The sequence below is a fragment of the Tursiops truncatus genome, chromosome 15, assembly GCF_011762595.2.
Source record: "Tursiops truncatus isolate mTurTru1 chromosome 15, mTurTru1.mat.Y, whole genome shotgun sequence".
Lineage (NCBI taxonomy): Eukaryota > Metazoa > Chordata > Mammalia > Artiodactyla > Delphinidae > Tursiops > Tursiops truncatus.
The window spans coordinates 72,904,327-72,927,896 of record NC_047048.1 but is presented as its reverse complement, the minus strand read 5'-3'; the positions used below and the strand labels follow the sequence as shown (position 1 = coordinate 72,927,896).

The following is a 23,570-nucleotide window of genomic DNA, read 5'->3' as shown; positions in this document are numbered from 1 at the left end:
CTGCTGAGGACTTCTGAGAAAGTTTTCTTTCTAGATAACAAAAGAAGAGCTGTATGGGAGGAAACAGCCTCTCTTCTACACCACTGGGTTAATGTGCATGCAATGTGATGCCTGGAGCAGTGGCAGCAGTCTTGCAACTATGAGGTTACAAGGCTGAGGACAAAGTCTACACACTGAGGATGGCAGAGTGAAGAGATGGAAGGAATGTGGGTCTGTATCCACCAGCCCAAGACCACTTATCTCTGGATTTCTTGTTTTGTGAGATCATAAATCTCTCCCCACTAGATCATAAGATCCATGAGGGCAGAGTTTTGTTTTGATTTGGGGGGTTTTGTCTGTTTTAGTCTCTGCCATATCAGCAGCACCTACACAGTGCCAGGAACATAGTAGGTGATAGGGAAATGTTTGTTGAATAAATGAATGACCCCTTAAAGATAGTCCTTGTTGGATCTCATTGTTGTTGTTATTTAAAGCCAAAGAATCCTAATTGATTCAAGTGTCCTACCCTACTCCAGCTTCCATCTGTGGGGATCCTTTTCGGGGATCCTTCTCAATTAGCCTTCATCAATGGACATCCCAGCCTATGCTGAGCATGACCTAATTTATAGCCCCACAACGCCATGGGGTTATCTTTATTTTCAGCACTTGTCACATTTTTTTTTTTTTTTTTTTTTTGGAACTGCCTCTTTTGTTTCTTTGTTTCTTTCACTAGAGGTGGAGGTCAGAGATTTATTAGTCTGGGTACAATCCAGGCTTCCAGTGGCTCAGACAAAAATCAAGTTTATTTCTCTCTCACCTAATCGAGACTTAGGTGGTTCTAGGGTAGAAACATTGACAATTTCAACACACAACCTCTGGGCCCAAGGTTGCTGCTCTAGCTCCTGCCAACAGATCTTCATCCCAGCCAGTGGTAAAGGGGAGGGCAAAGAGAGAACATATCCATTATTTAATTTATTTATTTAATTTTGGCCACAGCTTGTGGGATCTTAATTCCCTGACCAGGGATTGAACCCAGGCCCTCAGCAGTGAGAGTGCAGAGTCCTAACCACTGGACTACCAGGGAATTCCTTCTCCATATTTCAAACAGACCTGGAAGGAGCATGCATCATTTCTGCTCACATCTTACATAAGCTCACATGAACATCTCAGAACTTAATCACATGAACACTTAGATCCAAAAGAAGCTCGGAAATGTAGCCATCAACTGGACAACCATGTGCCAAATAAAACTCATGAGTTCTATTATTAAAGAAAGAAGGGAGCCTTCCCTGGTGGCGCAGCGGTTGAGAGTCCGCCTGCCGATGCAGGGGACACGGGTTCGTGCCCCGGTCCGGGAGGATCCCACATGCCACGGAGCAGCTGGGCCCGTGAGCCATGGCCGCTTAGCCTGCGCGTCCGGAGCCTGTGCTCCGCAACGGGAGAGGCCACGACAGTGAGAGGCCTGCGTATCGCAAAAAAAAAAAAAAAGAAAGAAGGGGAGGGGACTTTCCTGGCGGTCCAGTCGTTAGGACTCCGCGCTTCCACTGCAGGGGGCACAGGTTAGATCCCAGGCCTCGTGGGACGGCCAAAATATTTAAAAAAAAAAAAAATTTTTTTTAATTATTTATTTGGCTGCACCGGTCCTAGATGGAGCACGAGGGATCTTTAGTTGCAGCATGTGGGATCCAGCTCCCTGACCAGGGATCGAACCTGGGCCCCCTGCACTGGGAGCACGGAGTCCCAACCACCGGACCACCAGGGAAGTCCCACAAAAAATTTTTTAAATTTAAAAGAAAAAAAGAAGGGGAAAGGGAATACTAGTGGTCAACCAGCTGTCTCTACCATGTTACTTGGTTTGATCTGTATTTGCAGAGCCTCAAACAGGGCTTGGCTATAGTAAATTTTGAGGAAATGTTTAATGAAAGAAAGAACAAAGGAAAAACAAACAGAACCCAAGATTCCTGCCCACAATAGATGTACCGTTAATCTGGAGAGACAAACGGAACCCAGATGAAGCACTGATGGATTGCAAACAACACAAAATAATACCTGGTGAGTGTTAAATCACTTAATGTTGTCTCTCTGAGGTAAGTCTGGCTCCACAAGACCCCTCAAGCTCATTTCCACAGGAGCTAACTCTCTAGACTGTGATCCACTCTAAAGGACAAAATCTCCATGGCCCACCCTTCACCTGTGTCCACTTTCTAATGGACAGAAATACTAGTGACAACACTGGAGGGTAACTGGATAGTTGTAACCCTCATGAACTCACAGATCCATGAAAACTTAGCCTTGGAGGAGTCACACGTGAGACACACAGTTCAACAGCTGAAAGTAATTAAAAAGGAATCGCATTTCCCACCCCACCCCCATCTCTCAAGAACATAAAATGAAATTCACAGCAATACTAATTAAAAGTCCCTGTCGCCCTATGCCCCTCAGCTACTCTAGTGCCTGGCTGGCCAAGCCCCTCATTCATCCCCTAGCCTATGCTCTTCTCTTCCTTCTTCCCCTCAGCCCTCTAGTTGAGAGGTTCTCAAAGTGTGGTCCGTGGACCAGCAGTATTAACATTATCTGAGAGCTTATTTGAAATGTAAATTCCTGCGCTCACCAAGACCTATTCAGTGAGAATCTCGATAGTGGGGCCCAGGTGTTCCTTATGCACACTACACTTTAAGAAGCACCTTACCTGTGTCAGTAATTCTCAAAGTTGGCTGCACATCTTGGAAGTTTAGAAAAATCTGGATGTCCGGTCCACACCGCAGGCCAATTAAGTCAGAATCTGTGGTTAAGCACCAATGCTTCACTACTATGAAGCCAGGTTTGAAAACTACTGGTCTAAGTCTTAGTCCTTCATCCTTCTTCCCTTGTCTCAGGACTCCTTCCCAGAACCATAAATGAATCAAACTCAAATTGGCTAAAGAAAAAAAAGAAAAAGAAAAAAAAGTGGGGGACGGGGCATTCATGACTTGTAGAACTAAAATAAAATGTCCAAAGTAGTCCTATCTTCCATCACTGGCGGATCCGGGTACTCAAAGACGCCACCAGAATCTTTTACTCCCTCAGGCTCTCAGCTTCCCTCTGTCTGGGCTTCACTCTCAACGAGGCGGCTAAACACACCCGCTCTCAGTTCCAAGAAAGGAGTTTCTACGATAGTTTCAGCGTCTAGGGGAGGAAGTGAATCCTCTGATTGGTCCAGCTTGGGTCAGGTGTCCAGCCCTGAACCAATCACAGTGGCCAGATGATTAACGTCCTCTGATTGGCTAGGCCTGTGGCACAGGTTCACACCGGGACTAGAGGGTCGCAGGTGTGGACATAGAAGAACCGGATGCAATGACAAGGAGGGTGGGATCATCCTCTAACGGGAATGCTCAGCAGGTGAAAATACAGACATCTCCATAGCTCCCTCTCTGTCTTCTGGTTTGTTGTCCACATGACAAAAGTCCAGGGAAACTATGCGGCAAAGACAAATCTGCTCTCAGGGCCTCAGTTGTTGGGAAGCCAATGACTGAATGCTCCTTTCTTTGGGGGCGAGGGTGCTGTAAGAGATTATATTAATTATTTAATCACATAAATTACTGTGGAAAATTCTGGATATATGTTGGGGGTGATTCTGAATAATACATATTTGAATCATAATGCATATATATTCTAATACCAGATAAGTGGAAAATTATACACCAGAAATAATATTCATGCAAATATACATCTTTACATTCCGCACGAAGAAGGCATCATGGACTGATTGATAATGCTGAAGCCAAAGTACCAGTAATTTTAATTTTGTATTAAGTTCTGCTTAATTGATTATAATGCATTAAAAGTAAGTTTTGATTTCACTTTTTTTTTTGTTTAGTTTTGGTTTTTGTTTTGTTTTTTTGGCTGCGTTGGGTCTTCATTGCTGCACGCCAGCTTTCTCTAGTTGCAGCGAGCGGGGGCTACTCTTCATTGCTGTGCACGGGCTTCTCATTGTGGTTCGTGGGCTTTCTCTAGTTGCAGTGGCTTCTCTTGTTGCGGGGCACGGGCTCTAGGCTCACGGAGCTTCAGTAGTTGTGGCTCGTGAGCTCTAGAGCATAGGCTCAGTAGTCGTGGAGCACGAGTTTAATTGCTCTGCGGCACGTGGAATCTTCCTGGACCAGGGCTGGACACCCACCCGTGTCCCCTGCATTGGGAGGAGGATTCTTAACCACTGCGCCACCAGGGAAGCACTGATTTCACTTTTTTATGTGTGTATATACACATGTATATAATTTTACATAAAATCATAGAGGTGACCATATTGTATATATGGAGGTGTTTCCCGTTTCTAATGAAATTTCTTCCTTTTCTCCGGTCGGCTTCTCTCTCCCCTTTTCTCCTTTTCCTCTCCACTCCTCACCTCTAGTTGATATAGTCCTATCTTTTCTTCATGCTTATGTAATTTTTTTGCAAATACATATACACATATGTATTTGCGTACATATACATATACAAGTACATATATATATACTCACACATATGTGTACTGGATACACAGGAGTTTATATAAATAGGATCATATTGTCCTCATTTTTCTGCACCCTGATTTTCTCATTTAACAGTATCACATGGAAAGCCCTCCAGGTGAGATAGCAGAGAGCCTCTTAATGGTTGTGTAGTATTCTGTGGTGTGGCTATACCATAATGTATTCACCACTCCCTTTGGATGGGTATTTACTTTGTTTGCCATTTTTGCCACTCTGAACAATACTGCATAAATCTTTCATGTATATCCTTACACATTGGTTCCTAAGAGTGGAACCTATCCCATAGAAGTGTCAAAATGTTAAAAGATATTGCCCAAAGGCCATTGTAACAATATACAAGTGTATACGGATTTCCTCCATATGGCCACCAGCAATAGATGTTATGACTCTTTCTTTTTCTTTCTTTCCCTCTTCTGCTTCCTCTTCCTCTTTCTCTTTCTAAATCGAGGTGAAATTCACATAACACAAAATTAACCATCATTGGTATTTAGCACAATCACAATGTTGTGTAACCATCACCTCTATCTAGTTCTAAAATATTTTCATCAGGAATTCCCTGGCAGTCCAGTGGTTAGGACTCTGTGCTTTCAATGCTGAGGGCCTCGGTTCAATCCCTGGTTGGGGAACTAAGATCCCGCAAGCTGAGCAGTGTGGCCAAAAAAAAAAACACAACTCATAATAAAAAAAAAATTTTAATAAAACATTTTCATTACCCTAAAATTTAGGAAACTCCATACCCATTAGCACCACTCCCCATTCCTCCCTCCTTCAGCAATTGTTAATCTGCTTTCTCTATATATAGATCTACCTATTCTGATCATTTCATATCAATGGAATCACACAATAAGTGGCCTTTTGCATGTGAATTCTTTCACTTAGCATGTTTCCAGGGTTCACCCATGTTGCAGCGTGGATCAGTACTTCATTCCTTTCTGTGACTGGATAATAGTCTGTTGCATGAGTATAACCCATTTTGTTTATCCATTCATCAGCTGATGGATACTTGGATTTTTCCAACTTCTTTTTCGGCTTGTGTGAATAGCGCTGCTATGAACATTCCTGTCTAAGTATTTGAAAACTTGTTTTCAGTTTCCTTGGGTATGTAGTCACCCCTCAGTATCCAAAGGGGACTGGTTACAGGACCACCAGCACCCCCGCCACCCCCTTGGATACCAAAATCCGAAGATGTTCAAGTCACTAACAGTTAGCCCTCCATATCCAAGGATACAGATCTCACTGATACGGAGGGTCAACTGTATATCCAGGAATGGAATTCCTTGGCCAGAAGGTAATTTTATGTTTAACTTTTTGAGGAAGTACCAAACTATTTTCCACAGTGGCTGCACCATTTTACAGTCACACAAACAGTGCACGAAGTTCTGTTTTCTCTTCTTTTTTTTTTTTTTTTTTTTTTTTGTGGTACGCCGGCCTCTCACTGTTGCGGCCTCTCCCGTTGCGGAGCACAGGCTCTGGACGCACAGGCTCAGCGGCCATGGCTCACGGGGCCCAGCCGCTCTGCGGCATGTGGGATCTTCCCGGACCGGGGCACGAACCCATGTCCCCTGCATCGGCAGGCAGCCTCTCAACCACTGTGCCACCAGGGAAGCCCCCTGTTTTCTCTTCTTTTAAAGATTCCAGTCATTGAATTAGGACCCACCCTAACGCAGTATAACCTCATCTTTATTTAATAACATCTGCAATTATCCTATTTCCAAATTAGGTCACACTTCCATGGAGGAGGGTTAGGACTTGGACATACCTTTTTGGAAGACACACTTCAACCACAATAGGGCGTAATATCTTTTTGTATACAGGAAACAGAAGCAGCTATTGAGAACCATAACTAATTCAAGATAACTCTGATAACAAAGTGTCTTTTCCTTAAACTGTAGGAATTTCAGCTATTTGTGCAAAGGCAAGGCCACCAAGCGTTGAGTGGCAGCCAAATGGATTAGGCAGAACACTGGTGTGGATAAATGGGCTTATTTTAGTTCATGAATACCGCATTTTAATAACCCTTAATAACTCATGTACTGAATTACCATTAAGTCTCCTGGGGATGTATACACACATGAAAAATTATGGCAGTGTCCATCATTTAGGTGCAAGAACTGAAGGAAAGACGAGATTTCGATATTCCAACACACTATGCCTTTTTTATGTTTCTTGTGGCAGATGTAGCCAATTGGCTGAGCCAGCTACTGTTCCCAACCTCTGATTCTTTTCTTCCTCCTATTTTAGAAGCTGGAAAGATCTTTTGCAGCTGTGGTTGCCAGCTATGCTGTTGTATTTCCAGGAATACGTTTGCTTTCCTGATAAAAGAGACAGACGAAACTGGCTCCAGCCCTTCCCTTACTTCTTCCTGCCTTGAACACTGACGTGATGCCTGGAGCTACAACAGCCATCTTGTTGCAGCATGAGAGAAAGGCCAAGATGATCACAGAGCAGCTGGCTCCGTGTCATTCACCCAGCGACAGCAGCTACCTACTTCCAGAGTCCTTGTTTTGGAAGAAAATGTTTATTTATTTATTTACTTACTTACTTAGGCTGCGCCGGGTCTTAGTTGCAGCTTGCAGGATCTTTAGTTGTGGCATGCGGACTTCTTAGTTGTGGCATGCATGTGGGATCAAGTTCCCTGACCAGGGATCAAACCCAGGCCCTCTGCATTGGGAGCCCGAAGTCTTACTCACTGGACCACCAGGGAAGTCCCCACATATTACTTTTTTATGAATAAAAAAAAAATTCAAAGACAAAAATATTCAAATTTTATTTTTAGTTCAAATCATCGTCAGATGGGTGGCACTCGGGATTTCTTAGTACCTATGTCAACACACTCTTCATAAAAGTAAGCACAAAGGACAACACCCCTGGAAAGCTGTAGAAGAGAAAGTCTTGTGCCTGCTTGTCTGGTCTCCATCCCTCTAGGTGGAATGTGGCTGGGCTTTAAGTTCCCTTCCTAGTTGAATGAGGATTACTTGATTGTTTAAGAGCAAAAAGAACAAAACTGAACGCAGTGCATGAGCTTACCTATGTCTTGTTTAGCTTTATAATTTGACTTTAGCAAAAGGAATTTTTTTTAAAGTCCGTTTTCTTATTTATGGGCCTTCCCAGTAGTACTACCTCATCTGAACTCTTGGAGAGCTCACGGGGGCTGTTTTTCATGTCTTATTTATTCCCACACGTGGACTCACACATTCATTCACCCAACATTTGTTTTCTGACCCACTGTGTGCTTGGCAACAGGATGGGTAGGGCAAGGGCTGTGAGTGAATCCTTTTGGCTGTGAGTAACCTGAGCCCACTTCAAATTGGCTGCAGCAGAGAAAGAATTTATTGGCTTATGTAACTAAGTTTCAGTGCACATCAGTTTCAGGCATGGTCGGTTCCAGGGGCACAAGCAACATCAACATCTGGTCTTCATCGCTCAGCTGTGCTTTCTTCTGTGAAGGCTGCACCCCTCAAGCAGCTTCTCCCCTAAGATGGTAGCAGTGATGATTAACCAGCTTAGCCACCCCCAGGGAAGGAGAGAGCGTTTTCCCCAACAATTCCAGTGGAAGTGCTCAATTGACTCTAATTTGGCCCAGCTTGAGTCAGGTGCCTTCACTTGATTGATTGAGAGACGCAACATGCTGACTGGCCAGTGCACAGTCACATGGTCAAACCAGGAAGTGAAAGAGCAAGGTCAGTTCCATCCGAATCACATGGATTAAGATTGGAGGTAGTTCCCCAAAGGAACACTAGGGTGCAGTGACCAGAAAAAGAAGAATGGATATGGCCATGAAAAAGACAACAGATGTCCAACTACCCGTATAATAAAGATGAATAAAGAACATCTGGGGACTGTAGAAACCCCCATGGCTGCTGGTGGGAGTAGAGACCGGGAGCAGCTGTGCTGGAGAGCAACCTGGGGGTGCTTGCCGCCTGCACACCCAAGGACCTGGCGTCTCCTCTCCCGAGTATAGCACCCACAGAGCTGCTTGTTTGCTCCAGAGGGGACATGCACAAAGATGACCATTGTGACGACATGTGTAGAGGTGGAGGCAGGGATGAGGGTCCATCACTAGGACAGTGCGTTGGTAAAATGTGACGGATGCACAGAGTATGGAAAAGTACTCAGAAGGAACGGACTAGATGTTCACAGAGACATGAGTAGGTCTTAAAAACAAAGTGGAAAAAAAATGAACTCTGTTACACAAGACTGTGTAAACGCAAAACGTATGCCGACACTGTTAGTAATCAGGATAGAGTTTTCCTTGCAGAATGTGACTAGAAGGAAGCACACAGCTGCCCCTTTAAAGACTACATTTCCCAGCTCTCCTTGCAGCTAGGCATGGCCACCTGACAAAGTTCCAGCCAATGGGATGGGAACAAAAGTAATGTATGCAACTTCCTGAATCCAGACCTTAAAGAAGACAGCGCCTTACCTCTCCCTTCCCACTTGGGAGCTGAAATAGCCATTTTGCGCCATCAGGTGGAAACCACATATTGATGATACTGAGCAACAAGACAGAGCCACCCAAACAGCCATTGACTCCTTGCATATGGACTATTAAGTGAAAAATAAAAATCTATATTGTTTAGTCTCCCATTCTCTTTTGGTCTTTGTGCAGCTATAGAACCTACGTACTAATACAGTGCTTAATAAGGGTTGTGAATTTCATATTATTATTATTGCTTTCTCCTCAATTATCATCATTATTATTATTTTATTGACCTAAAGCACTTCTTAGGTACAGCTCAGTGAATTCTCTTCGAACCCTGATAGTGGAGGCTATAATCCTTAGGGTTCTTTAGTTGCAAGTGACAGAGACCACTAAATTAAGCAAAAATAGGCTAAATTAAGCAAAAAAAAAAAAAGGAATGTATTGCTAGGCTGTGGGGGAGTTCATTGACTCAAAAGAAAGGCTGAAGAACCAGGCTTCTAGAAAACCAGGACCTGGGGCTAGTCCAGGAAACCAGGTGGTAGGAACTAACGAGCGCTGGAGTAGGAGATTGTGTTTTAGGGAGCAGAGAGGCGACGTTTACACAAAAGCATCCGCTGGGGAGACCACTTTAGAATGAGCACCAGGGGAGGCCTCTCAAGGAGGTGACATTTAAGCTAAGACTTGAGGATGAGAAGGAGCTGGCCGTGCGAAGACACCGGAAGAGAGTATCTCAAGGAAAACTCCCTTGGAAGGGAATCTTTGAGAAACGCGAGGTGGGGTTAGTGTAATGGAGGCGGCAGAGGATGTATGAAATGAAATCAGAGGCCAGGGCGCCATCATGCAGGATATTAGAGGCCATAGAAAAGGGTTTCCTTCTCTTTGTTATGGAAAACCAATGGAGAATTTTCTTTTTTTTTTTTGCGGTACGCGGGCCTCTCACTGTTGTGGCCTCTCCCGTCGCGGAGCACAGGCTCCGGACGCGCAGGCTCAGCGGCCACTGCTCACGGGCCCAGCCGCTCCGCGGCATGTGGGATCTTCCCAGACCGGGGCATCAACCCGTGTCCCCTGCATCGGCAGGCAGAATCTCAACCACTGCGCCACCAGGGAAGCCCCAATGGAGAATTTTAAGTAGCTGTCTGGCATGATTTATTTCTTCAGATCCACCTGACTACTGGGTAGGAAACTGCAGTGGGCGAGGGTGAGGCAGGGAGACAGAAAGATGGGGAGTGGTGGGGAAGGGCATGCATGGGAGCTGGAGCCCACAGGTCTTGCTGTTCCTGGATGTGGAGTGGGAGGGAAGAGAGAACAAAGACCAGTCCTCACTTTTGTGCTTATCAAAGCCCAATGGAAGGGGGCAGTTTTCGATGGAGCAGTCAGGCGTTCAAAATAAGACAGTTGACAATGGTTGGAGATACCAGTCTGTAGATTTGGACATGCTTAGGGGACATAAATAATGGGGAAGTCATCAACATCAAGATGCCAGTTACAATCTTGGCACTAAACAAAATCCTCTAGGAGGACAGGATCCAGGACCCAAAGCCTGGGGTCATCCAAGGTCAACACACACGTGAGTCCTTCTATGTGTCTCCCACCTGGACCCCTTCCTAGATGTCATTTCCAGGGACTGCACCATTTCTCTGCTCCTTATTTTAGTAAACTTTCTTGAAGACTTGTTTATAGTTCCTATCTCCCCCTTTCTCACCCCCTGTGCTCTCCTCAACCTGCCCTGATCAGGCTGAAATAAGTATTTATGTGTTGGAATTTAGTGAAAATCATTCCACTCATAACAGGGCAAGTGGTTCCTTGATATGAAAAAATATATCCCATTCTGCCATCAAGAACTTAGTCCAAGTCCTCAAACGTACATGCTTGCCCTGCCCCAGGGCCTTTGCTCTTATTACCATTCTCTCTTCCTGGAACATTCTTTCCCCAGATATCTGCCTTTCTCTCTCTCTCTCATGTTTTTGCTTAAATGTCATCTTCTCAGTGAGGTCTCCATTCCCCCTTTTAATTTTTCTCTTTGTGTTCTATTCATTCATTCACAGATCATTCTAGGGCTTCTATCCTGTGTATTTCTGTATTGCCAGAACCTAGAATAGTGCTGGCACGTAGTGGGCACTCAAAAAATATCTGTTGAATGAATAAATGAATGAACAAATGGACCAGATCAGGAAGTGGACACTGGCCTTCAGGGAACACGCCGGACTTTGATAACAACCCTAGGAGATTTAGTACTGGAAATTCCTCAGCAGGAGTCTTGGGGAAGGTCAAAAGGTGAAAGTCCAGATTGTTCTCAGCTGTGCTTTCACTATCTTCACCATTTTACCCCAGCCCCCTGAGATCCCCAGGGCCCGGTCCACCGCCCTTCCTTCACATTCCTCAGTTCTGAAGTCCCCACCCCCTTTCAACACCCGGAGTTCTTTCTGTGGATGGAATGAACTGAATCATAGTTTCCATGTTAGTAATGAGGCCCAAGAATGCCGATGACTCAGAAGACCAGAGCGCCCCGTTAGGGGAGCGGAACGCTGCTCTCCAAACAGACACCAGGGGGCGCCATTCCTCCACGCAGTTCAGCGCTGGCCTCTCCGAAAGCAGCTGAATCAGGTAAGAAGCCCGGAGGGCTTTTGCCTATTGTAGCCTTGAGTGTGCCGCGCGGATTTCGTTATGAGCTCCAGCATCTAGTGGGAGAGCTTGCCTTGATGCCTGCAAAGAAGTTGATAGCACAGGGCCTCTCCTGCCTTTAATTACATAGACCAGCGTTCAAACCCAGACTTTGGCAACTTTCCAGCTGTGTGACCCTGGCCGAGTCACTTCACGTTCGGGAGCCTGGGTTACCTCCTTCATAAAATAATGATAATCATGGGACCCCATTGCTGCATGGAGGGAATGCAATACACCTTGCAGGTGCCAAGGAGTGAGCCTGAAATGGGAGATGGTGACCTGATCAGGGACTGTTTATTACCGCGGCAATGGACTCAGAGCAATGATTCTCAAAGTGTGTTCCCTGGGCCAGCACAGCTCCTGGGGACTTGCGATTCTCAGCCCCAACCAAGACGTTTTGATTATATTATGGGGTGGGTCTTTCAGTGTTTAATAAAGTCTTTAGGTGATTTTCTGATGGTACTCAAGTTGGCTCAGAGAGGTAAAGAGATTTCCCCTAAATCACAGCTGTTTGAAAAGTGGAGCTGGAATTGGAAAAAAAAATCTCTTCCTGACTGCAAAGCTTGCATGGATATGCGCACACACACACACACACAACGCACGAGAGGCTGAAATTCAAAATGACCTCTTGGAGTTCTCTTTAGGGATAGCTTAAAAAGCTTTTTGTTCTCAACCCTGGCTGTACATTAGAATCAGCTGGAGCTCTTTTCTTTTTTTTTTTCCTGGCTGTGCCAAGCAGCATGTGGGATCTAGTTCCCACCAGGGATCGAACCCATGCCCCCTGCATTTGAAGCACAGAGTCTTACCCACTGGACCACCAGGGAAGTCCCTGGAGCTCTTTAAAAACTGTATCAGGGCTTCCCTGGCAGCGCAGTGGTTGAGAGTCCGCCTGCCGATGCAGGGGACGCGGGTTCGTACCCCGGTCCGGGAATATCCCACATGCCGCGGAGCGGCTGGGCCCATGAGACATGGCCACTGAGCCTGTGCGTCCAGAGCCTGTGCTCCGCAACAGGAGAGGCCACAAAAAAAAAAAAAAAAAAAAAAACACCTATATCAATGCGTGGTCCTCTCCCCAGACCAATTGATTCAGAATTTCCCAGAGCACCTGTGCTTTTACAAACTCCTCAGGTAATATTGACACCAGTGAGGATTGAAAACCCCCAACCAAGAATCCCCTAACTTGCTGTTTATAATAAAGCCCCCACTCTGGGTAGTTAGGAAAGAGCTGGAGTTAGAGGGAGGCCTGGGTTCAGAGCCTGGTTTCCTCATCTGTAGAATGAGAATTGAGATGCAGCTTCTCCTGGGTTTTATGAGGAAGAAACTAGAGAAACTCCAGATGGCTCCTGGCCTGGGCCTTGGCTATAGGGGAAGCAAACAGTTAAGCGTTTGCAGTATGCAAGGCACAGTGCAAATCCCCTTACAAACACCTTCTCACCTAATCCTCACCAAGACCCTCACTCGTAGTCTAAAACCCCCGTCACTGGGCTTGGCCACCTCCTGGTCTGTCACAGAGCCAGGTCTCTATAACCCTGGACTCCCAAAAGCACGCTGGGACTGGGGTGGGGTGAGGAGGCACCCAGAAGGCAGCATTTAAGGAGGTGCTGCCACTCAGGGTCATGCGAGTGCTGAGTGGGTGCCTGAGAACAAGCGCCTCCTTAAATGTGAGGCCCTGAGCCTCTCTGGTCTCCCCCAGGTCCCAGCCCTGCTCCAGAGGCAGCCTTCCTAAGTCACTAGGGTAGATCTCAGTCAGAATGAAGGACTGCGAGGAGGAGGGGTGGCCAGGCCAGGCCAGGAAAAGGCAGCCTTGTTAAAAAAGCCTACATTTTGTTACAGCAACAGAATTTTCTTCCCCTTGAGCAGAGAACAAATTAATATACAAAAATAGAAATGCACACCAGGAAGGTGAGTTAATGATTAATAATGATGTACTGTGGACTCCGCAGTGTAGCCACTGTTAGAAATTTAAATTTGGGGCCCTTAAGGCAAATTTTTCAAAGTCTACATTCTACTGTCCCTAGAATGAGTGAACAAACGAACAAATAAAGGAACAGTTTACTAAGTACCTAGATGTGAGCTCCAGGAAGACCCTTTCCAGGGCCCGAGAGCGGGCTCTTGTCTAACGCTCGGAAATGAATTGTCCTAGGAGACACAGGTGCTGACAAAGCAAGAGAATTTATTGGGAAGGGGGCGCCCAGGGGGAGAGCAGGAAGGTCAGGGACCCCAGGAGAACTGCTCTGCCACGTGGCTCACAGTCTGGGGTTTTGTGGTAATGGGGTTAGTTTCTGGGTTGTCTCTGGCCAGTCATTCTGACTCAGGGTCCTTCCTGGTGGTGCATGCATCACTCAGGCAAGATGGATTCCAGCGAGGATTCTGGGAGGAATATGGACTGGACATATGGACTGGTGTCTCCTCTCTTCTTTTGACCTTTCCCGAATTCTTCCCTTGGTGGTTGCTTGTTAGTTACATGTTCCTTACCAGGACCTCCTGTCTTAAAATAACTCATGCAAATGGTTACTTTGTGCCTGACCAGGGTGGGTGGTTTCAGTCAGTTTCCCCTAACGGAGGGAGAGAACAAAGGGACCCACAGCTGATGTCTACACTCAAGAAATGGAGAGTTTCTGGTAAGGAAAGCAGATTAACTCCGAGAACTCACGTGCAGGTTGAGTGTAGTTACAGAGACAAAGTAGTGGATCCTCATTCGAAATCCCTTTAATTTACCCAAACACATAGATCCGTACACTTTACAAAGAAATCTGTGTTAAATAACATTTTATTTCTAGCTAGGTGTATTTTCTTAAACAGACAAGGGACAGTGGCACAGTGGTTAAGAATCCACCTGCCAGGACTTCCCTGGTGGTGCAGTGGTTAGGGGTCCGCCTGCCAGTACGGGGGACACGGGTTCAAGCCCTGGTCCGGGAAGAACCCACATGCTGCGGAGCAACTAAGCCCGTGCGCCACAACTACTGAGCCTGTGCCCTAGAGCCTGCGAGCCACAACTACTGAAGCCTGCACCCCTAGAGCCCGTGCTCCGCAACAAGAGAAGCAACCACAATGAGAAGCCCACACACCACAAGGAAGAGTAGACCCAGCTCACCGCAACTAGAGAAAGCCCGTGCGCAGCAACGAAGACCCAACGCAGCCAAAAATAAATAAATAAATAAATTTAGTTTTTCAAAAAAATTTAAATTTTGTAGTTGAGTCTATCCACCAACCCACTGGAGCTTGAGGATCTGAGGAAGGCAGTGATGGACACTTATCCCCTTGGTCCTTGGGTCAGCCTTGATTTAAGTGTGCCTCTTCCAGGGTAGCTCTGTTTTAGGGTGACCAAAGGGTCCCTGTTGGCCTGGGACCGAGGAGTTCTCGGGATGTGGGATTTTCAGTTTTAGAAAACTGGGACCAAAAACAAAAAAAAAAAGGAAAAGAAAACTGGGACAATCCCAAGCAAACCAGGAGGAGGTGGTAACCTGAGTCCACTCCGTATAGTAAGTGAGATGCTAGCCATCAGAGATGCGTATTTGCATACAGTTTACCTCTGAACAACTGCTTCATCTAGAGCCCAAAGAAACAGTTATTTTGTTCTAATGGAAGAGGGAGAGCTGTCAGGTCTGGAGTAACTGAGAGGTAGTATGGACTCTCAACAATGGTGCCAGGAAGGGCTTCCCAGGGCAATTTTACAGGATATGATTTATGCTTAATATGCTGACATCAGCATCAACTGGCCCATGTGAGTTTCCTTCTCTATCAGGCAATGGATTGATTGGTGTAAAAGTTAGATTGCTCATCAAGGGACTCCAGCGTCGGCTTCTGACTGCTCAAAATAGTCACCAAAAAGCTTGTTGTTCAAGCCAAAGCACGGTGAGAGAGTCAGTAGTATCTCAGAAGGCAGAAGGCAGGGGAGGAGACTTACAGGATCGTAGGGCCTTGAACTGGGTGATTTCTCTACGGGTCTCGTCAGACAGGGAACTAGTTAGAACTGGCAGAGTCTGACATGAGAGCTTTGGACGGGTGGGCACAACGAAGCAAGGGTGAGTCTCAACCTTGATAAGGAAGCTAATTTAGTGTGTTCAGCCTTATATTCCAGGAGCAAGGATTCCCTGGAATCAGTCAGCTCCCAGACTTACTCAGTACAGGAGCCGGGCGGGATGCTGGTTTCATGGGAGCCTGAAGGGCAGCTCAACTCCACATGGCCACTCAGGACCCTCAGTTCCTTCCGTCTCGTGGCTCCGCCATCCCCGGGGTGGTCAGGGCCAGGCCATCCCCACATCCTTGGTCCACCCTGGACACAGTCAAGCAGGAGAGCACCTTAACGCTTAGAAAGGAGTCACGCGAGTTCTCTCCTTTGCTCAGGAAAGAAGCAGCTCTGCCCTGAATCGGACAGCCCTGGATTCAAACCCAACTCAGGCACCTTCAGGCCATGTGACCTCGGGCAAATCACTTCCCTTCTGAGCCCAGTGACTGAGGTGGCCCTACATTAGTCACATGGTCGCACCTAACTGTGCATGGACCACATGAGGGACCTGTGCCAGGCCAGGGACGCCCTGCAAAAGGATGTGAAAAAGATGTGCAGAAAGACAGGTACATTTCAGAAGTGACATCCTGGGAAGGGGAGATTGAATTCCACGAGTTTAATTAATTAATTTTATTTTTGGCTGCGTTGGATCTTCATTGCAGCGTGTGCGCTTTCTCTAGTTGCGGCGACAAGCGGGGGCTACACTATGTTGCGGTGCGCGTGCTTCTCATCGCGGTGGCTTCTCTTGTTGCGGAGCACGGGCTCTAGGCATGCGGGCTCAGTAGTTGTGGCTCACGGGCCTAGATGCTCCGCGGCACGTGGGATCTTCCTGGACCAGGGCTCGAACCCGTGTCCCCTGCATTGGCAGGAGGACTCGGAACCACTGCGCCACCAGGGAAGCCCTGAATTCCACAAGTGATCTCCCCGATGAATCGATGCTTCCCAATGTGGTAAGCACTACAAAGGAAACAAAAAGGAGTAAAGGGAGATTCAAACTGGGACGAGGCGGCTAACTTAGCTGGGGGCGGCCAGAGCAGGCTTTTTCGGGAGAATTCTGTGGAAGTTGAGAAGCAGATGAGTCAATGCACCCTCAGGCTCAGAGGGAGGCAAAGCAGGGCATCGTTCAGAGCAGAGGAAAGAGCTGGAAGGCAGAAGCAGGGGCTCAGTTTTAGGAACTAAAACTAAAACTAAAAGTAGCCCAGCTGACATGCAGGGAAGAGAGAGAGGCCAGCAGGGCTCATAGCAGCGGCCCTAAAGTCAAGAACCAGTGGTTCACGGGCCGGAGACGCCCGTGGAGCAGCCATGTAAATTTTTGCCTGTTCCATATTTTAAAAAAATGGACTGAGCTGGGTTTTTTTTTTTTTTTTTTTTTGAGTGGTTTTCCATAAAAATCTGAATTTCCAGATTTTCTTAAAAAAACATAAGATCTGGCCATATTGGGCTCACATTTCTGAGTAGCAGCGAACAGCTGGAGCTGAGGAGGGCTGGAGATGGAGCTTTAACTTATGAAGTTAAAACGGAGTTCCTCATTGGCCTTAAAGTGTTGGACCCCTGGGCAGGGCCTTAGAGGCTATGTCAGGAATTTTGGAAGAGATCCAAAGTGCAATGAGAAGGCAGGGTTGGTTGGCTGGTTTCTGGCCACGCCACACGGTGTGCAGGATCTCAGTTCCCTGACCAGGGACCGCGCTCCAGCCCTGGCAGTGAAAGCACCGAGTCCTAACCACTGGACTGCCGGGGAAGTCCCCGAAGGCAGGGTTGTGAGGTGAGGAGAAACCCAATCCTCAGGTCACTCTAAGCGTGGAGAAGGTAGTATGGTTGGGGGATAAGCATGGGTGTGAGGGAACCGGGAAGGAAGCCGGACATGGAGGTCCAGGCATGAGATGATGGTGGCTCTGTCCAGAGTGGGGGCAATGGATGAGGTAGAGGCTCGCGGAGTGTCCTTAACGCTCAGACCCCTTATATGGAGTTAGGCTGCTTTTGGTTTTGTTTGGCTCAAAACAGCAGAAATGTATTCTCTCACAGTTCTGGAGTCCAGAAGTCGAAAATCAGTGTCCCTGGGTCGAAATCAAGATGTCAGCAGAACTGGAGGCTCAAGGGGAGAATCCGTTCCCTGCCTCTTCCAGCTTCTGAGGGCTGCTGGCTTTCCTTGGCTTGTGACCACATCACTCCAGTCTTTGCCTCCCTGGTGACATGGCCGCCTCCTCTCCATCTTCAAATCTCTCACTGCCTTTCTCTTAGAGGGACGGATACGTGGGGCTGCATTCAGGGTTCACCTGGATAATCCAGGATAATCTCGCATCTCAACATCCTCCATTTAATCACATCTGCAATCATGCCTTTTCCAAACAAGGTAACATTTACAGGTTCTGATATCTTTGGGGGCCATTCATCAACCTACTACATTTCCCCTCTCTGAACCTTGATTTTCTCCTCTGTAACACTTCATACAGGGTTTTATATATTTGGAGAATAGTGACCAGACAGAACAAGACAGCATGTTTTTCTTATCCTTACCCACCCCTCAGTCTAAACTTAACTCACAGCTCCCCTACACAACCCTTCACCTCAACACACTCACTCCCCCAGGAATGGAGCAGACACATGCATTCTTTCATTCCTTCCCGGAAATGTACCAACTCTCTACAACCTGCCAGACACATCCTAGGCCCTGCACATACAGCAGTGACCAAAACAGATAGAAATCCGTGGTGCTCATGGAGCTGGTCTTCCAGGGGTGGTGGAGCAGGTGGGGAGACAGACGGGAAACAAACAGATACCAAATAGGACAGATAGTGGTTAAGTGGTTCTTTTGCTAGGGCTGCCATGACAAAGTGCCACAGACAGGGTGGCTTAAACCACAGATATGTATCGTCTCATAGTTCTACAGACGAGAAGTCCAAAATCAGTGTGTGGGCAAGGTTGTTTCCTTCTGAGTGCTATAAGGGAAGGATTTTTTCCAGGACTTTCTCCCTGGTTTGTAGATGGCCATCTTTTCCCTGCATCTGGTTCTCTTTTTTTTTTCGGCCGTGCCTTGCAGCATGTGGGATCTTAGTTCCCCAGCCAGGGATCGAACCCATGCCCCCTGCAAAGGAAGTGCAGAATCTTAACTACTGGACCACCAGGGAAGTCCCAGCCCTGCATCTGTTTCTATCATCTTCCCTCTGTGTGAGTCTGTCTCTGTGTCCAAATTTCTTCTTCTTACAAGGACGCCAGTCCTATTAGATTATGACCCACCCTAAAGACCTCATTTTAACGTGATGACCTCTGTAAAGACCCTATCTCCTAGTAAGGTCACATTTACAGAGACTGGGGTTAGGACTCCAATATATGAATCAGGGGGTGGGGGTGACACAAATCAGCCCGTAACTATAAGTATAGGAAGAGAAACAAAGCAGGGTGAGAGGAGAATGGAATGATGGGGTGGGCTGGGGGTGCTATTTTAAACAGAATAGCCAGGGAGGTGATTCCTGGGCAACAACCTGAATGAAGGAGAGAGATGCCAAGAAGTATATGAGAAAAGAGCATTCCAAGGAGAGTGAATGGCAAGGGCAAAGGCCCTGAGGCCTGAGGATTTCAATGTGGAGAAAGAACAGGTGGAGGCGCATCACGGAAGGAATGGGGTGAGCTGCGAGGGTGGGAAGGAGAGGACACCAGAGAGATGGGGCTTGGGGGACAGATCGTGTAGAGCCTGGGGGCCTAGTTTCTTAACTCGTGCAAACTTCCTTCTCGAGCGGGCTTGTTCCCGTCTGGTCCTCTTAGAGTTACAAGTTCAGGGGCCCCCACTTCTACAGTATAGAAGCTTATTAGTGTTTTAGCTGGACGGCAGCCAGCTTTCAAAATATTTTGGCAAATAATTTATTGACGTGAAACTCGCTTAACATTAACCATTTAAAGTGAACAATTTGGGGACTTCCCTGGTAGTCCAGTAGATAAGACTCCATGCTCCCAATGCAGGGGACCTGAGTCCAATCCCTGGTTGGAGAACTAGATCCTGCATGCATGCCGCAACTAAGAAGCCCGCATGCTCCACTGAAGATCCCGAGTGCCGCAACTAAGACCCGGCGCAGCCAAATAAAGAAATAGTTTAAAAATTAATTGCTTTCGGGCCTCCCTGGTGGCGCAGTGGTTGAGAATCCGCCTGCCGATGCAGGGGACACGGGTTCGTGCCCCGGTCCAGGAAGATCCCACATGCCGCAGAGCGGCTGGGCCCGTGAGCCATGGCCGCTGAGCCTGCGCGTCCGGAGCCTGTGCTCTGCAACGGGAGGGGCCACAACAGTGAGAGGCCCGCGTACCGCAAACAAACAAACAAAAAAATTAATTGCTTTCTAAAAAAAAATAAAGTGAACAATTCGGTGGCACATGGTATATTCACAATGCTGTGTACCCTCCACTTCTGTCTGGTTCTAAAGCATTTCCAGCACTTTCAAGTCATGGTACAGATTCTAACTTCACAGTGGGGTGGAGCCCCAGGCAGATTCTGATCTGAAGAGGGACCTGATCTGACTGTCACCGTGTCTGGAGTGTGGAGAATGGACTGTGGCCTGACCAGGGGCGGAAGCAGGTCCGTTAAGGCAACTGACACCCTCACCCAGGCAGGCGGGAGATGGTGATGGTGTGGATTGTGTATGGTAGGGAGCAGGGAGGGTGCCGAGGAGAAGCTGGACTCAGATTGATTGATTTTTATTGGAGGACAGTTGATTTACAATATTGTGTTAGTTTCAGGTGTACAGCAAAGTGATCCAGTTATACATATGTATTATGTGTATATATATATACTTTTTCAGATTCTTTTCCCTTGTAGGTTATCACAGAATATTGAGTATAGTTCCCTGTGCTATACGGTAGGTCCTTGTTGGTTATCTTTTTTTTTGGCTGTGCTGCGCGTCTTGCAGGATCTTAGTTCCCCAACCAGGGATCGAACCCACGGCCCCTGCAGTGGAAGCACAGAGCCCTAACCACTGGACCACCAGGGAAGTCCCCCTTGTTGGTTATCTATTTTTCAGATTTATTTTGAAGTGAAGGGCTTAGGATCTGCTGGTGGGGTGTGTGTGTGTGTGTGTGTGTGTGTGTGTGTGTGTGTGTGTGTGTGTGTGTGTGTGTGTGTGTACATGTAAGAGAGGAGACAAGGATGATTCAGGCTTTTTTCTTTAAATTGTGGTAAATATACACAACATAGATTTACCATTTTAACCATTTTAAGTTCAGTGGCATTAAGTACATTCTCATTGTTTTTATAAAGATTATGTATTTATTTATTTATTTAATTTTTGGCTGTATCAGGTCTTAGTTGCGGCAAGTGGGCTTCTCTCTAGTTGTGGCGTGCGGGCTCCAGGGCACATGGGCTCTGTAGTTTGCGGCACGTGGGCTCTAGCTGAGGCTCTCCAGCTCAGTAGTCGTGGCGCTTGGGCTTAGTTGCCCTGTGGCATGTGGAATCTTAGTTCCCTGACCAGGGATTGAACCCGTGTGCCCTGCATTGCAAGGCGGATTCTTTACCACTGGACCCCCAGGGAAGGCCCAAGTACATTCATATTGTTATACAACCATCACCACCATCCATCTCCAGAACTTTTTCATCTTCCCAGAATGAAACTCCAAACTCATTCGGTGTTCACTCCCCATCCCCCATCCCCCATCCCTCCACAACTTGGTAACTACCTTTTTACCTTCTGTCTCTGTGAAGTTGCCTGTCCAGGTCCCTCTTATAAGTGGATCACACAACATTTATCCTGTTTCTGCCTTATTTCTCTCAGTGTGATGTCTCCGAGCTTCACCCACGTGCTAGCACGCACACTCCCAGGTCCTGGGCCAGGAAGTGTTTCCATCTTCCGGAGTCTAACCTCCTCAGTGTCCGCTGCCTGGCAGGGGCCTCCTGGTACTTTCTAAGTTTCGAAGTCTGACTTGTCCTTCCCAGCTCAAGCGTGACCCACTCCAGGAAGCTCTCCTTGGATGTCTTTAAAAGCAGGCCTTGAGGCTTCCCTGCTAGCGCATTGGTTAAGAATCCACCTGCCAATGCAGGGGACACGGGTTCGAGCCCTGGTCTGGGAAGATTCCACATGCTGCAGAGCAACTAAGCCCGTGCGCCACACCTACTGAGCCTGTGCTCTAGAGCCTGTGAGCCACAACTACTGAGCTCGCATGCCACAACTACTGAAGCCCGCGTGCCTAGAGCCTGTGCTCCACAAAAGAAGCCCCGACAATGAGAAGCCTGCACACCGCACAGCCGCCACTCGCTGCTACTAGAGAAAGCCCGTGCGCAGCAACGAAGACCCAACACAGCCAAAAATAAATAAATAAATAAATAAATAAATAAATAAATAAATAAATATTTAAAAAAAAAAAAAAAGCCCGCGCACCACAATGAAGAGTAGCCCCCGCTCGATGCAACTAAAGAAAGCCCGCCTGCAGCAACAAAGACCCAACACAGCCAAAATAAATAAATAAATTTATTAAAAAAAAAAAAATACCGGGACTTGGTGTCAGAAAGAACAGTGTTCACGTCCTGATTCTGCCGTTTACTTGCTGGGCACCACTGGTTGAACTTCTCTGGCCCCCAGTTTCCCCATAGCTAGCTGGAGACAACAAGCGCTCCAAGCCTAGGGGATTGTCCTGACATTTACAGGAGATGACGCTGCTTTGCCTAGCGTAGAACAAATGTCACCTGTTCCTATAAGCTTGTACATCCAAACTCACCCAATTTCTTGTCCCCAAAACCTCCAGTATTCTGTGTCTGCTACTCAGTGGATAGCAGATGTGCATCCTGGCATTCTTACTGTTCTCTAGCTTTTAATCTAATTCCCATATTAACTTTTTTTTTTTTTTTTTGCGGTATGCGGGCCTCTCACCACTGCGGCCTTTTCCCGCCGCAGAGCACAGGCTCCGGACGCACAGGCCCAGCGGCCGTGGCTCACGGGCCCAGCCGCTCCGCGGCACGTGGGATCCTCCCGGACCGGGGCACGAACCTGTGTCCCCTGCATCGGCAGGCGGACTCTCAACCACTGCGCCACCAGGGAAGCCCCCATATTAACTTTTGACTTCATCTCCTTGCACTACATGCTAGGGATTTTTTTTTTGTCTTTTTTTGTTTTTTGCGGAATCTCTCTTTGCATGTCCTAAGGGCTGAACTCTGAGCGTATACAGTGTGAGTTTGGTAAATATCTATTCTGCTGATATCTTCTGCTGTCTTCCCAGCAGGCCTGCCATAGTTCTATCAGAAGAAGGAGCATCTGTTCCTTAGAATGTCCAGCCCCAGGCTGTGGACTTGCTCCAGAAGTACCCAGCCTCCTCAGGTCTCAGAGATTGTCACCCCAAATCTGCCACCACCCCAATACATACAAAAGGAAACTCCTAAAACATTGCCTTCACGTACCTCTCTCATACGATCGATGAAGTAGCATGCACATTGGCAATGTGGCAAGAACATCCAATTTTCAAGGGATTTCCCTGGTGGTCCAGTGGTTAGGACTCCGTGCTTTCACTGCCAAGGGTGTGGGTTCAATCCCTGGTCAGGAACTAAGATCCTGAAAGCCAGACTTCCCTGGTGGCACAGTGGTTAAAGAATCCGTCTGCCAGTGCAGGGGACACGGGTTTGAGCCCTGGTCTCGGAAAATCCCACATGCGACGGAGCAACTAAGCCTGTGCGCCACAACTACTGAGCCCGTGAGCCACAACTACTGAGCCAGTGAACCTAGAGACCACGCTCCACAACGAGAAGCCACCGCAGTGAGAAGCCAGTGTGCGCTGCAACGAAGAGTAGCTCGCTGCAACTAGAGAAAGCCTGCACGCAGCAATGAAGACCCAACACACCAAAAATAAATAAATTAATATATATATAAAAAAGAATATATATGTATAACTGAGTCACTTTGCTGTACAGCAGAAATTAACACATTGTAAATCAATCATACTTCAATAAAATATTAAAAATAACTAAATAAATTATGATACAGCTGCACAATGGATACGACTCCTTAGCCATTTAAAAAGAATAAACCAG

The 23,570-nt window shown here is 47.1% G+C and overlaps 1 non-coding gene across 1 annotated transcript; it reads right to left on the bottom strand.

The window, feature by feature from the left end:
- Window positions 1-990: 990 nt before the first annotated feature.
- On the bottom strand, window positions 991-1,063 carry TRNAE-CUC (transfer RNA glutamic acid (anticodon CUC)). The gene has a single exon. It is a non-coding gene; the product is annotated as a tRNA-Glu (tRNA).
- Between the last annotated feature and the right edge of the window lie 22,507 nt (window positions 1,064-23,570).